The sequence below is a fragment of the Hylobates moloch genome, unplaced genomic scaffold (genome assembly GCF_009828535.3).
Source record: "Hylobates moloch isolate HMO894 unplaced genomic scaffold, HMol_V3 SCAFFOLD_4, whole genome shotgun sequence".
NCBI classification, from domain to species: domain Eukaryota; kingdom Metazoa; phylum Chordata; class Mammalia; order Primates; family Hylobatidae; genus Hylobates; species Hylobates moloch.
In genome coordinates this window covers 114,235,920-114,251,427 of record NW_026652279.1, presented here as the reverse complement: position 1 = coordinate 114,251,427, position 15,508 = coordinate 114,235,920, and the positions used below count along the sequence as shown (strand labels likewise).

The 15,508-nt window shown below is 41.5% G+C and overlaps 1 pseudogene; it reads right to left on the bottom strand.

Moving 5' to 3' along the window:
- Positions 1 to 13,541: 13,541 nt before the first annotated feature.
- Positions 13,542 to 14,072, bottom strand: LOC116466425 (peptidyl-prolyl cis-trans isomerase A-like; annotated as a pseudogene).
- Positions 14,073 to 15,508: the final 1,436 nt, after the last annotated feature.

Sequence of the window (15,508 nt, the reverse complement as noted above, 5' to 3'; positions counted from 1 at the left end):
GTTCTCAGGTCTTTGGTCAAGGACTGAATTACGCCACCAGTTTTCCTGGTTCTTAACTTGGAAACAGCATATTGTGGAGTTTCTCAACCTCCATAATCACATGAGCCAATTCTCATAATAAATCTCCTCTTATATACCTATATGTATCCTATTGGTTCTGTTTCTCTGGAGAACCCTGACTAGTACAATGACTTTATGCAAATTATTGGTGCATTTTTTCTTCCACTCTCTAGATGTTCCTAGGATCCTGTCCTGCTTTACCTGATTCTCAAATGACAGAAAGCTTAGCACTCTAGCTCTTATCCCAGTTGGCTTGTAAGAGCCCCTCAATTCCTTCCAACTTCCTGAAAAAGCCAGAATAATTCCTGCTTCCCTGGTTGGATGCTTAGCTGATCTGTGAGACTAAGGCTGTTATTTTCTCCTTTTATGGTATAAAGCCCAAGTCTTGCCCCAGTGAAATTGCTTTTGATATGTTGTAAGGTATTTTCCAAATCACCTTCAGTCACTTCTAAAATATACTGCTCACAATACCCCTAGGAGAGCCGATGAGGATAAGCGGTCCATCATACGGAGAGGGAAACTGAGATTTCGAGAGTATCAGAAGCAGGTGGCTTCCCAGCCCCTTCCTAAGCCTTCCACCTTACCTCTTTCTTTAATGCTTATTAAACGGAGATATTTATTCATCATAAGTCCCCAGACTTATGTTCATGGTAAATCATTTAAGAATTGAGTCGCTGGGGTTGTGTTTTGGCCAATTTCCCGCATTCATTCATCCCAGACTCATGTTCTAGAATACAAAGGCACTGTGATTCATTTCTACTCTTCAGCTTCACTAATCAGAGAAGCCCATTGCTCTTGCCATGCACTGGCTGATATAACGGAAATTTCTAGGCTGAGGGCATTAGATTCAGACGCAGCTAAAAAGAAATGTCAGGCGATCTGATTTACTGTAGCTGTGGAGATGTGGGGAGGGAAAAAAAAAAGCAAAACTAGGTTGTTTGTGCTCTCTCTTACTCCTGAAGCTGTAGACACAGACAATTGCCATTTGCTTGACCAAGTCATCCGTGTGAGGATTGCTAGGCTTAAGTAGTTCCAACCAGACAAAAGGAATGTGCAGGCCCAGACGATGCATGGGAAACCAATTTATAATGAGCTTCCAAACCCCCATGAAATGTAACGAGATCCAGAAAATTATAATTTCCAGAACTCCTCTCAGAAAGAGTCCTGTGTGGCTGGCATTTTGGAAAGCGGGGCTCAGGCACATTGGGGTGGAGGGGAGATTGGCTGCTAAACTGCCTTCCAAGGGGCAACTATCATAAATTGTGTTGCTTTTGTTTGCTGAGTGGGCAGGCGAGTTTGGGGAAAGCTGAACTGCTAGGAGGAGAGGGTGATTATCTTCCTCTGCACTTTCCTCACACAGCACTCTGCCATTCTTCAAAATAAATGTGAAATGAATATTTAAATAATATAGGCTTAGGGGACTAAAATCTTACTTGTAATATTTTAGTTCTTTTATTTAAATAGATCTACAATAAATATGACAAAACATTCGCATTTGTCAATTTTGGTTAGTGGGGCACACAAGTGTTTGTCATATATTTGTTTTTATTTTCAACTACAACAAAATAGTCCTGCTTTGAAAGATCACTCCATTTATTATCTTGCCCAGGGTTTCCATAGGTCTTCATTTTGTAATATAACACTGCCCCCATTCTCTCCCCCACCTTCCTACCCCCAACTGAGCACTGCTCTGAATAGGATAAAGATCAGCATGTGAATGGTGGCCATGATCACAGACTGAAGATATGAGCACATGGGTATCCTCGTCAGAGAGAAGCATATGAAGGTCTGGGATGATAGATGATGCCTCTGAAAGCCCATCTCTTCTCCAAAGACCACCTCAGTGTTGGCGCCACCATTCCCATTTTGCTGATGTGGAGAGTACAAGAACAACTCTTACAGGGCAGCGTTTATGTTACAACAGGCTTGGCGCTAGGCCAGGATCTGTCTCTAAGAGGGCGCTGACAACATAAATGAGCATCCTCCCTGGCACTGCCTGTAGGCACCTCTTTATGGATGTTGACTATATGATGTTCACACCCAGTCTAATGTGGCCATGCTCCTGTGAGTAAACATGATCTCTTTTCACTTTGAAAGGCCTTATCCTTTCAAGCACCGAATATCTAAGGAAGAGACAGAAAAGGGGAATTCAGATTATGGCTGATATGGTTTGGCTTTGTGTCCCCACCCAAATTTCATCTTGAATTGTAATCCCTAGGTGTTGAGGGAGAGACCTGGTGGGAGGTGATTGGATCATGGGGGCGGTTTCCCCCATGCTGTTCTCATGATGGTGAGTGACTTCTCATGAGATCTGATGGTTTTATAAGGAGATCTTCTCCCTTTGCATCCTACACACTCTCACCTACTGCCATGTAGGCCGTGCCTGCTTCCCCTTACTGCCATGATAGTAAGTTTCCTGAGGCTTCCCTAGGCATGCAGAACTGTGAGTCAGTTAAACCTCTTTTCTTTACGAATTACCCAGTCTCGGGTAATTTTATGCAAATTATTGGTGCATTTTTTTCCTCGTATCTTTGTAGCAGTGTGAGAACTAATACAGTGGCTTTTGCGTAGATTAGAGAGGGGACTAGTTCTTAGTCTATTAGGTCCGGATGTAAAAGATTCTGGATGGGCTTGCAGTAACCCTGAGGAGGTAGAAGGTTAAAGCAGTGCTTCTCAAAGTACAATCATTGGACTTCTGGAGATTCTTTAGAATCTTCTGGAAGGTCCACTAGGATAAAACAATTTTCATAATACTACTAATATGTTATTTGCCTTTTTCACTGGGTTGACATTTGCTCTGATGATACAAAAGAAAGAGTGGGTGAAACTGCTACTGGAGCCCCAGCACCAATCAAAATAAGAGTGCCACACTACTAATCACTGGATTTCTTGCACTTACAGAAAAAATGTCCTTAAGAATGACCTTGATGAATCAGTAATAAGTATTACTTTCATTAAATCTCAACCATTGAGTATATGTCTTTTTAACATTAACATTCTGTGTGACAAAATGGACAGTATGCAGAGAACATTTCTGCTGTGTTCAGAAGCACTATGGTTGTCTCAAGGAAAAGGGCTAGCTCAGCTGGGCACAGTGGCTCATACCTGTAATCCTAACACTCTGGGAGGCCGAGGCGAAGGGATCACTTGAGCCTAGGATTTCGGGACCAGCCTGGGTAACATGGTGAAACCCAATCTCAAAAAGAAAGAGAGAAAGAGAAAGAGAGAGAGAGGGAGGGAGAGAGGGGGAGAGAGAGAGATAAGGAAAGAAAGAAAGAAAAGACAGAGCTCTCTGCTGGTAATGATACTAACAAATGTGAATGTTTCTAAATTTAGTTGATCTACATGACTCAGTGAATCAATATTTTCCCAGTGGACAGTGGATGATGTAACAAAGTCATGCATAGGTAAATGATCTGTTTAAAGTGCAAGACAGACCAATGTAACAAGGGATGAAAAGTTCATTGATCTGGTTTCAGATTCCAGGGCCACTAACCTGTAAAACACTACCACTTGTAAAGTTTTGGTATAGAGGATCACAAAGAGGGCCACAATTAAATGAAAGGCTGATAAAATACTCTTCCCTCTTCCAACTACATGTCTATATGATACTGGATTTTCTTCATATACTTAAACCAAAACAACATATTGCAACAACTTGAATACAGGAGCAATTATGAGAATCCAATTATCTTCTATTCAGCCAGACATTAAAGAAGTTTATAAAAATGTAAAATAATGCCCCTTTCTCATAAAATTGTTTTGAAGATACTTATTTTTTGTGGTAATTATATTCTTTTGTTAATATGCATTGGGCTCATCATTTTAAATTAGTTATTAATATTTTTAAGAATCTCACAGTTTTAATTTTAGTACAGTAAATATATATATGTAAAACATTCACAAACAAAAGTTCTTTGGAGTTTTCAATAATTTTCAAGAGTGTTACAAACCAAAAATTTGAGAACTACTGAAGTAGAGCATTATGTGAAGATTAAAGTAACAAAAATTATATATAAAGTGTGTGGCTTATAAAAAGTGCCTAGTTACAATATTAATAGCCAATACATATTTACTATGTTCAAGCACTATTATAAGTGTTCATTTAACCCTCACAATACCTCTGTGAGATAACTACAATTATCTTTTTAAAGATGAGAAAAATGAGGCACAGAGAGGTTAAGTAGTCTGTCCAAAGTTAAACAGCTAGTAAATGGTAGAGTTAGGATTTGAACCCAAGTAGTTTGGCTCCAGATCTGGGTTCCAAATACTTATATTATATTGTCAGTACCTGTTGATGTTGATGTTAGTCATGGTTGGTAATTGTTGTAAGCTAGATTCTGTAGTTTCACATGCTGTATTTATTTTCCTCTTATTATTTTAGGCCTCTTTATAAGGTGTTATTTAATATTCAAAATTAGTCTCAAATCTGCCATGGGATATTAAGGGACTGGAATAAGAGATGGTATTAGTGGAGGAAGCAGTACCACCTCCTATTTTCATGATAGAAACAGAAATTCACAAAGAGCTCAAAAGAATCAGGGCTAAAAAGTCCAGCTGTCCTTCCTCATGCAGAGATTTCACCTCTACAGTCAACTTTAGGGGATTCGTGTTACATTTGTTAAGTAAGTTGGCACTTACCCTATATGTAGACCCCAGCCCTCAAGAAAATGACAATCTAATTGAAGGGAATAAAACAAACATATGAAATAACAGCTAGAACAGATGATAGTAGCTAATTAAGTGCTAAATTAATATGAAACCAGATTGAACTTAAAAAAATTTTCTTAGATGATTCAGAAAATACTTTGGAGCCTACAGTGCCTCTGGGTCATAATTAAGAACAGTAATTATTATTGTGCTCCTGATGTCACACAATTCTGAGTTCAATTCTTTCACATCTCAATTTGGCAAACTTTTTTCTTCCACTGGTAATCCTGGATTTGGTTCTTAGTTCTCCCCTACGCCCACATAGAGTACTTTTTTCAGAATGAGCTTTGCTGAGTTGCCATCAGCTACCAGCCCTGCACTAAGGGACGCTTTTCCTGTGCATCACTGGGATATCGTTGAGGACCTTTGTTATAAGCCACGGAGCTCTTTTTTTTTTTTTTTTTTTTTTTTTTTTTTGAGACGGAGTCTCGCTGTGTTGCCCAGGCTGGAGTGCAGTGGCACGATCTCGGCTCATTGCAAGCTCCGCCTCCCGGGTTCACGCCATTCTCCTGCCTCAGCCTCCGGAGTAGCTGGGACTACAAGCGCCCGCCACCACCTCCGGCTAATTTTTTGTATTTTTAATAGAGACGGGGTTTCACCGTGAGAGCCAGGATGGTCTCAATCTCCTGACATCGTGATCCACCCACCTCGGCCTCCCAAAGTGCTGGGATTACAGGCATGAGCCACCGTGCCCGGCCACCCACGGAGCTCTTTTTATGGCTGATGCCTGTCAAGTACTGGTACCAATAGTGATTAGACTTCTAGGAGCTATTGGTCTGTTTTACTTTCATGCACATCATGAATGTTGTATGTAACCAGGTTTCTTTTCCTGTTTTGATATATAGATGTTTAGAGCCAAGTTTGGGGCTAACCTGTTGCAGGCACCCTTTTTGGTATATATTTCTATTTTGATCTTACTCTCAAGCTCATTTTCAAGTTATGTTCTTTTGTTCCTAATTGTAATTTTGCTGGCTTATATTTTACTTATCCTTAAAACCCAGTTTAAATTCTTGCAGGAATAAGGTGGGTTATAGATAACTGTTCTGTTTCCAATACGGCCTTGTGCAAGTCCTTCAAATATCTGGGCCTCTTAAATGCTCACCTCTAGAGTGCCTTTCAGCTCGAACATTTTACAATTCTTAGTAGTGGATATATCAGAATTGTGGTTAACGGAATCTTTTAGGGCAAGGTTAACAAACCGAATTGTGCACTAAACATGTACAATATTTGCTGTGATCCTTCTTAGATGTTACCAATCAACAGATATTTGGAAATAGATGCAAAGAGTGGAGGGTGGAAACACCACTTTCACAATACTTCCCTCTAGTCTTTATCTGTGGCGAAGACATTTTTGCAATGCCTTGTTGAGCACCTACTTTGTGCAAGGCAGAATGCCAGGAGCAGAAACAGCGAATACAATATGCAAGATCTGGTCCCTGCACTTGAGAAGCTTAGCAAGGAAGGGAAACAAACACTTAGGAAGGGTGCACAAGGGAAGGAGAAGTGAGAAAGGGGAGAAATGCTAAATGAGGGCTGAAATTAAAGGGCCAAACTCCTTAGCTCCTCATAACTAAAGCACAGTCAGCCTCGACCAGAGAGGTGCTGAGGGCCAGGGAGTCCCTCGGCTGGCCACGCTGTGGCAGCAGCAGCAGATGAGACCTAAGACCCAAGGGGAAGGAGACAGCTCGCCCTGCTGCTGGTGCCAGGGCTCTGCTCATGTTCATCCATAATAATAAGCGCTTCGCACGTGAGTTCACTTTTCTTTCCAGGCTCTGCCAAGTTTATGTGCCAGATGGCACTTGCCTCCCACATCTGATTTACTGTAGGGCAGACCAGCTGTGCCTCAGCCCAGGGCAGGCCCACATCTGGCAGCCAGTTGGTAAAATTCTCTCCATATGATGCTTGTGCCCTCATATCATATTCCCCAGAGCAATTCTTTGTCAACTTTGTTTGTCTGTTCTCTGCTTATTCCTACAACTATTGTTGAATATCTGTTGGCAATGGATCTGCTTAAGCACCTTTATGTCAGAGAAAAGACTCTCACTGTGAAATGTAAATAATGCTACTACTACATTCTGTAGTAAAAATACTCACGAGTAAAGTAATGTGACAGACACGGATGGCTGTATACCCAAGAATTACTCCTTCCTTCTTCCTGTGTTGGTAAGGCAACTCGCTCCTGGGAGGACCTCAATCCTCCAACCCCAAAGGATGTGAACGGATTGTTCCAATGTGACTCCATTTCCCTTTTTAGTAATTGGTTTGGAGATGAAAGAGTGTCTAGGACTGACCATTGATACATAAGTGAAAGTCTGGGATGGAGATTCTAGAAACAATTTTGCCCTCTACAAAAAGAGAGAGAGAGATCATCCAAGACAAATAAAAACATACATGCACACAAACACTTGTCCCTGAGTGTTCAGGGCAGCTTTACTCACACCAGCCTGTATTAGTCCTTTTTCATACTGTGTCCGGAATTGATGGGTTCTTGGTCTGACTTCAAGAATGAAGCCGCGGACCCTCGCGTTGAGCGTTCTTAATGATAGTGTGTCCGGAGTTTGTTCCTTCTAATGTTCAGACGTGTTGAGTTTCTTCCTTCTGGTAGGTTCATGGTCTCGCTGGCTTCAGGACTGAATCTGCACACCTTCCCAGCGAGTGTTACAGCTCTTAAACTGGCACGTCCAGAGCTGTTGATTTGTCCTGGTAGGTTCATGGTCTTGCTGGCCTCAGGAGTGAAGCTCCTGAGTGTTACAGCTCATAAAGACAATGTGCACCCAAAGAGTGAGCATTTATTGCAAAGAGCTAAAGAACAAAGCTTTCACATTGTGGAAGGGGACCCAAGCGGGTTGCCACTGCTAGCTCGGGCAGCCTGCTTTTATTCCCTTATCTGGCCCCACCCACATCCTGCTGATTGGTCCATTTTACAGAGAGCTGATTGATCTGTTTTGACAGGGTGCTGATTGGTGCGTTTACAAACCTTGAGCTAGACACAGAGTGCTGATTGGTGTATTTACAAATCCTTTAGCTAGACCTAAAGGTTCTCCAAGTCTGCACCCAACCAAGGAGCCCAGCTGGCTTCCCCCAGTGGATCCTGCACCAGGGCTGCGGGTGGAGCTGCCTGCCAGTCCCGTGCCTCCCGCCTGCACTCCTCAGCTCTTGGGCAGTAGATGGGACCGGGCACCGTGGGGCAGGTGGTGGCACCCGTCGGGGAGGCTCGGGCTGTTGTGGGAGCCCACCACGGGGGTGCTCGGGCATGGCAGGCTGCAGGCCCCGAACCCTGCCCCACAGGGAGGCAGCTGAGGCCCCGCGAGAATTCGAGCATGGTGCGGTCCGGCCGGCAGTGCTGGGAGACCCGGCGCCCCCTCTGCAGCTGCTGGCCCGGGTGCTAAGCCCCTCACTGCCAGGGCCAGCGGCACCAGCCAGCCACTCTGAGTGGGGGGCCGCTGAGCCCTCGCCCACCAGAAATTCGAGCACCGCTGTGCAGCGGGGGTTCCCACCCACGCCTCTTCCTCCACACCTCCCAGCAAGCAGAGGGAGCCGGCTCCAGCCTTAGCCAGCCCAGAGAGGCGCTCCCACAGTGCAGCGGCGGGCTGAAGGGCTCCTCAAGCTTGGCCAGAGCGGACACCAGAGTGGACGCCGAGGCCGAGGAGGTGCTGAGAGTGAGCGAGGGCTGCCAGCACGTTGTCACCTCTCAATACTGCTATAAAGAAATACCTGAGACTGGGTAATTTGTAAAGAAAAAGAGTTTTAATGGACTCACAGTTCCACATGGCTGGGAGGCCTCACAATCATGATGGAAGGCAAAGGAGGAGCAAAGGCACGTCTTACATGATGGCAGGCAAGAGAGTGTGTGCAGGGGAGCTGCCCTTTATAAAACCATCAGATCTCCTGAGACTTATTTACTATCACGATAACAACATGGGAAAACCTGCCCTGGTGATTCAATTACCTCCCACTGGGTCCCTCCCATGACAGTGGGGTTTATGGGAGCTACAGTTCAAGATGAGATTTGTGTGGGGTCAGAGCTAAACCATGTCACAAGCCCTAAACTGCAAACAACTCAAATGTCTGCCTGCGGGCGAATGGATGACAAATGGTGGTATAGTCAAACAATAGACTACTACTCAGCAAGAAAAGGAGTGAACTACCGACACATGCAACCACATAGATGAGTCTCAGAATTAGTATGCAGCACCTGAGTCCATACTTTGTGTCCAATTTCTATGAAAACCTAGAAAAGATCAATTTAATCTACAGTGATAGAAAGCAGATCACTAGTCACTGGGGGATGGTGGGGAGATCGACTGGAAAAGGGCTCAAAAGGACTTCTTGGGGTGATGAAAGTCTTCTGTATCCTGACTGTAGTGAAGATTATACAGACGTATACATTTGTCAAAACTTATCTGGCCATATACTCAATATAGGTAAACTTTGTTACATGAAATTCTATTGCAATAAATTTGAAATGGAATGAAAGAAGTAACAAGAAAGCTTGTACCTTCTTCCTCCATGAATATTGTTGTACAGAGATGCATGCTTGGAGCTGAGACAACCATCTTGCAGCTACAAGATGATAAACCTGCAATTCCCAAACCATGCACCGAGGCACCCTGGAATGCTACAGTGAACTCCAGAGGCATCACAATGTAAATTTGCCCGGGAAAATTTTAAAAACAGTAATAATCAACATATCAGGCATCATGAAAACTGCTAGATCCAGACAGTTCATACTTTCAATATTAGATTGCACTAAATTCCTTTTGATAGCATATCTTTGTGAAACGGGGCTTTCAGCAGTTGTAGTTTTTTTAAAGTACGTGCAAAAATGAAAATGCAATGGGAGTTGAGGATAGCAGTAAAGTTCAAGAAGTTGTACAGTGCCCATCAGAATTATGGATCCCATTAGTAAGTAATTAGAGTTATTTACCAATGAAATGAAAATACTTTGTCTTTCAATTTGTGTGTATTATTTTTTTCAAATGGCTACTAAATTATTAGGTCATGAATATCTACTAAATTGTTTGGGTCTATTAATAATTACCCAATAAACATAAATTTTAGATATTTATTTTGGCCTAGTGGCACCATTAAAAAAAATCACTGAGACACTAAGGGTACCACAGACCAGAAAGTTTGGGACTCTCTGTAATAAACCTAAGAGTAAAAAGCCAACATGCTTAATGAGTATAATATACAGTTAGATAGAAAAAATAAGTTCTGATCTTTGATAGCAGAGTGGGCAACTGTAGTTAACAACAATGTATTCCATTTAAAAATAGCTAGAAGAGAGGACTTGAAATGTTCCCAACATATAGAAATGATAAATAGTGGAGATGACGGACACCCCAAATACCCAACTTGATCATTACACAGTCTATGCATGTGACAAAATATCACATATACCCCATAAATATGTACAAATATGTGTATCAATAAAAATGTTTGTTTAATCCAACATGCTAAGAATGGCTGAGCAGATAAAAAGAGCTGGGGTCTTTAGTAATATCACTGCCTTGCCACACATGCATACAATGAAACACCTACCTCCAGACTTTTATGTGAGATACATAAATGTCAATACAATAAATGTTTTTATGGCCTAAGCCACTGTGATAAGACTAAAAAATCAAATAAATAAGAAGAATCATCTACATACCCCACATCCTGACTTTCCTCCTTGAAAGCAAGGCATGTATACTTTGAGTGCCTTCTCTATGCATTTGTATACAAATAGTTATCTCTAAGTGTGTTTATAACATAAGTGTAACAGTTTTATAACTTGATTTTTTCACTTATGCCTTAAAGAGTTTTTGAAACTGCTGCTTATATCGCACTGTGTGAATGTACCATTCCATTATAGACGCATATTCAGAGGATATCCAATTTTTAAGATAAGCATCATTGTGGTGAATATCCTTGTAAATGTTTCTGATGCAACATGCCAGTATTTCTGCAGCTATAGAGATGCCTTGGAGTGATTATTCAAAGAATGTACAAATTTTGAATTTTGGAAGATACTGATGGGCTGAACCAATTCAGTAGTGAGTGAGAGTACCAATTTCCCCATGCCCTTGTTAAAGCAGTCATGGTGGATGGCTCCTTATCCACGTGATAAGGATAAGCCCATTTCCCTTTCCAGAGATGGGTTTAGGGAGGGAAATGTGACCCAATTCTGGGCTAATGAACCATGAAGGAAAATGTGCCTGGGGAAACTTCTAGAAAGGTTTCCTTACTCCTAAAAGGATCACAAGAGAAAAGATCCTCTCTTCTTGTGAAACTTTTCAGGACTGGATGTGGTATCTGGAACAGCCTTAACCCTTTTGCCACTCTAAGAATTACAGCCTTAGGATGAAGTTTGGCAGAGCAATAAAGAAAAGTCATTATAAGTCACTGAAGGTACCACACCAGGAACTGGCCATATCTCTAGAAATTTGGTTATGTCAAATAACAAATTCACTAACTCTTCAGAAGAGGCAGTTTAAATCATGTGTTTATGCTACCTACAACCAAAAAGCTTACTGATATATATGTGATATTATTGAATGGTTTCTATCATTTAAAATTTGTGTTCAAATTGATGTCACATTCTTATTTTAATTTGCATTTCCCTTTTATTAATAATGTTGAGTGTTTTTCACGTATATATTGACTTTTGTATTTCTTCTACTGTGAATTGCTTATTCTTGTCCCTTGTTCATTTTTTTTTGGATTGTCTGTTGATTTATGAGAGTTTTTTAAGTATAATATACATTAATCCTTTGTGTATTTTATATCTTGCAAATACTTCCTCCCACAGATAATTTTTGTGTCTTGGATTTTTTTTGTTTTGTTTTGTTTTGTGTAGTCACATCTACCCATTTTTTCTTTTCTATTTTTTTAATCTGTGTCTTATATAAGAAGACTTTCTCCATTTCAGCATAATTTTTCTTAAATCTCCTATTTTTCCAATATTTTAAAGTTTAAGTTTTATGATTAGCTTTTTAATACCTCACCCATTTATTTTTGTGTTGGCACAAGGTTAAATTCCAACTTTATTTTTCAAAATGAATAGGTACTTTTCCCAGCATCATTCTGAACATCATCTCCCACTACCTGACATGCCATTTTCATCAAAAACTAAAGTGCCATAAATTGATTTGTGTTTCTGGATCCTCTATTCTGTATTACTAATCTGTCACTTTTTGCACGAGTTTAATTCTTAAACTTGAGGACTATATTTTGATACCTGGTAGGGCAAGCATCTCCTCCACTGCTTATCAAAATGTTTCCCAGTTATTCTTATGCTTTTTCTCCCCCAGATTAATTTTAGTATATGTTTACCAAATTCCGGGGATTTTATTTGGATGGCAGTGACTCCAAAGACTGCCTTGGGGAGCACTGTCATCTTTACAATGTTGAGTAATTCCATTTTGGGTGTGTCTCTCTGTTTTCAAGGTTCAATTCTTGGCTTTTATAATAATGTTGTCATCATCATTTTATAGTTTTTTTCATTATTGCTCTTGCCCATTTCTTGTTAGGGTTATCATATCAGTATTCTTGGTGTTTTGAGCATTTTATTGTTGTGAATATGATTTGAATCTTTTATCCCTCTTGTTTTCTTAGTTATTTCTAGTATAGAGAGAAGCTATTAATTTGTAGAGATTAATTTTGTGCCTAGCCACTTACTGACCTATCTCATAGGATCCAACTATTTGTCAGTTGATTTGCTTGCACTTCCTAGCCAGGTTATATAAAATATTGTTCTTGATTTGGTTTGTGTTTGACCTTGACATTGTTTCATCTCATACCAAAATGACCATACTCACTCTTTTTGTCAACCTTTTCCTGGGAAATATTTTCCCATCTCTTTATTTCCAACCTTAATGTGTGTGCATGTGGTATGTGTGGGTTGTTTATTTGATTTAGATCTGTTTTTTAGGCCACACATGGTGGCTTACACCTGTAATCCCAGCACTTTGGGAGTCCGAGGTGGGTGAATCACCTGAGATCAGGAGTTTGAGACCAGCCTGGCCAACATGGCTAAACCCCATCTCTACTAAAAATACATAAATTAGCCAGGCATGGTGGCACATGCCTGTAGTCCCAGCTACTCGGGAGGCTGAGGCAGGAGAATCGCTTGAACCCAGGAGGCAGAGAGGCAGAGGTTGCAGTGATCTGAGATTATGCCACTGCACTCCAGCCTGGGTGGAGTGAGACTGTCTCAAAAAAAAAAAAAAAAAAAAATCTGGTGGTTTTTTTTGTTGTTGTTGTTATTATGTTATTTACTTTTTATTTCATAACCATAAACTTAACTCTGCAATCCAGCTAGACATGGAAAGGAATAAGGAAAACATGGAACCCAAAGGGAACTGCAGCGAGAGCACAAAGATTTTAGGATACTACAAGCAAATGGGGTGGAGGGGTGCTCTCCTGAGCTACAGAAGGAATGGCATGGTGGTTAAGAAAAAACACAAGTTGGCTGGGCATGGTGGCCCAGCATGCCCAGCACTTTGGGTGGCCGAGGCGGGTGGATCACCTGAGGTTAGGAGTTTGAGACCAGCCTGGCCAACATGGTGAAACCCCATCTCTACTAAAAATACAAAATTAGCCAGGCATGGTGGCACATGCCTATAATCCCAGCTATTCGGGAGGCTGAGGCAGGAGAATCACTTGAACCCAGAGGCAGAGCTTGCAGTGAGCTGAGATGACACCATTGTATGCTAGCCTGGGAAACAAGAGCAAAACTCCATCTAAAAAGAAAAAAGAAAAAACACAAGTCAAATTCATTAGAGTTATCCACAGTCAACAATGGTGATCTTCTTGCTGGTCTTGCCATTCCTAGATCCAAAGCGCTCCATGGCCTCCACAATATTCATGCCTTCTTTCACCTTGCCAAAGACCACATGCGTGCCATCCAACCACTGAGTCTTGGCAGTGCAGATGAAAAACTGGGAACCATTTGTGTTGGGTCCAGCATTTGCCATGGACAACTAATTGGTTTGGGGATGTGACAGTTCAGGGCCTGTATGCTTCAGGATGAAGTTCTCATCATCAAATTTCTCTCCATAGATGGACTTGCCACCAGTGCCATTATGGTGTGTGAAGTCACTGCCCTGACACATAAACCACATAAACCCTGGAATAATTCTGTAAAAACAGAAACACTTGTAACCAAATCCTTTCTCTCCAGTGCTCAGAGCATGAAAGTTTTCTGCTGTCTTTGGAAACTTGTCTGCAAACAGCTCAAAGGAGACGTGGCACAAGGGCTCATCATTGACAGCCATGTTGAAGAACATGGTGGGGTTGACCATGGCTGATAGTATGGGGCTCCCGGCGGCATCTGCAAAGCCAAGATCTGTTTATTAAACAGGATTGTTGAAAATGAAATCTTAGAACATCTATCCATTCATTCATTCAACAAATATTAATTGAAGGACTCAGCAGTGAACAATTACAATCCCTGCCTTCATAAGGCTCACGCTCCAGCATTTGACATACTCACACACTTACTGTGATCCCTGTTGTGTCTGGATTTATTCCTGACAGCTTGTTTTATGCTTTCTCTTTCCATGTGGTTTGTTATTTATTTTTTCCCTTCATTTGTCTTTTTTATTGGATTGGAATTTTTCCCCCTTTATTGGTTTGGAAATTACACATCCTATTTCTATTTTTTTTAGTAGTTGCCGTACATTTTGACAAATGAATAAAGTTTAAATTTGCTATTCATGCTTAGATTTACTATCTGCAGCTTCTCCCTAATGATATGAAACTCTTAGTCACTAACAGCATTTCCATCCCACCATTCTCTCCGATGACATAGTAATTCAGAAGTTTAGTTCCCATAGAGCAGCGGTGGGCTGAAGGTCTCCTCAAGCACAGCCAGAGTGGGCACCAAGGCCAAGGAGGCGCCAAGAGCGAGGGCTGCAAGGGCTGCCAGCACGCTGTCACCTCTCAAAGGGACCCATTATGAAAAAGGTAGTGGGGAGGATATACTTAAAAAAAAAGTGTCTCGGTCGAGCGTGGTGGCTCAGGCCTGTAATCCCAGCACTTTGGGAGGCTGAGGCAGGTGGATCAGGAGGTCAGGAGATCCAGACCATCCTGGCTAACACGGTGAAACCCCGTCTCTACTAAAAATACAAAAAAAAAAAAAAAAAGCCGGGCATGGTGGCAAGCACCTGTAGTCCCAGCTACTCAGGAGGCTGAGGCAGGAGAATGGCATGAACCCAGGAGGCGGAGCTTGCAGTGAGCCGGGATGGTGCCACTGCACTCTATCCTGGGCGACACAGCGAGACTCCATCTCAAAAGAATAATGATAATAAAAATAAAAAATTTTGTTCACATCACTCATATATAAATTAAATTCTAGCAAACCGATGACTTTGTAGTGCTCCTTGGGGAGTTCAATATATAAAATAAATTTATGTGTGCTTTGGAACACAGCTTTCTTTCTCTCCAATTTCCACAATGCAGTAAAAGGAGATTAAAAATCAGAAATTGAGAAAAATTCTTCAAATTAATGAGATTGGAAGGAGCTAAGAAAACCTTCGTACAAAACCCACGTAGAAGAAGACTACTGTGAAGTAAGAGTAGGAGAGAAACTCTGAGCTCAACTTCTGCATATGCAGTAAACAAGAAGACAGTCCTGGGGCAGCTGTTAGGAAATTAACGAGAGCTGCATTGAGACTAGAAAGGCAAGTTGCAACTCTTACTAAACCTCTGGCCAAACAGCGAGGCTGGTAAAACACACAGGACGGGAAAG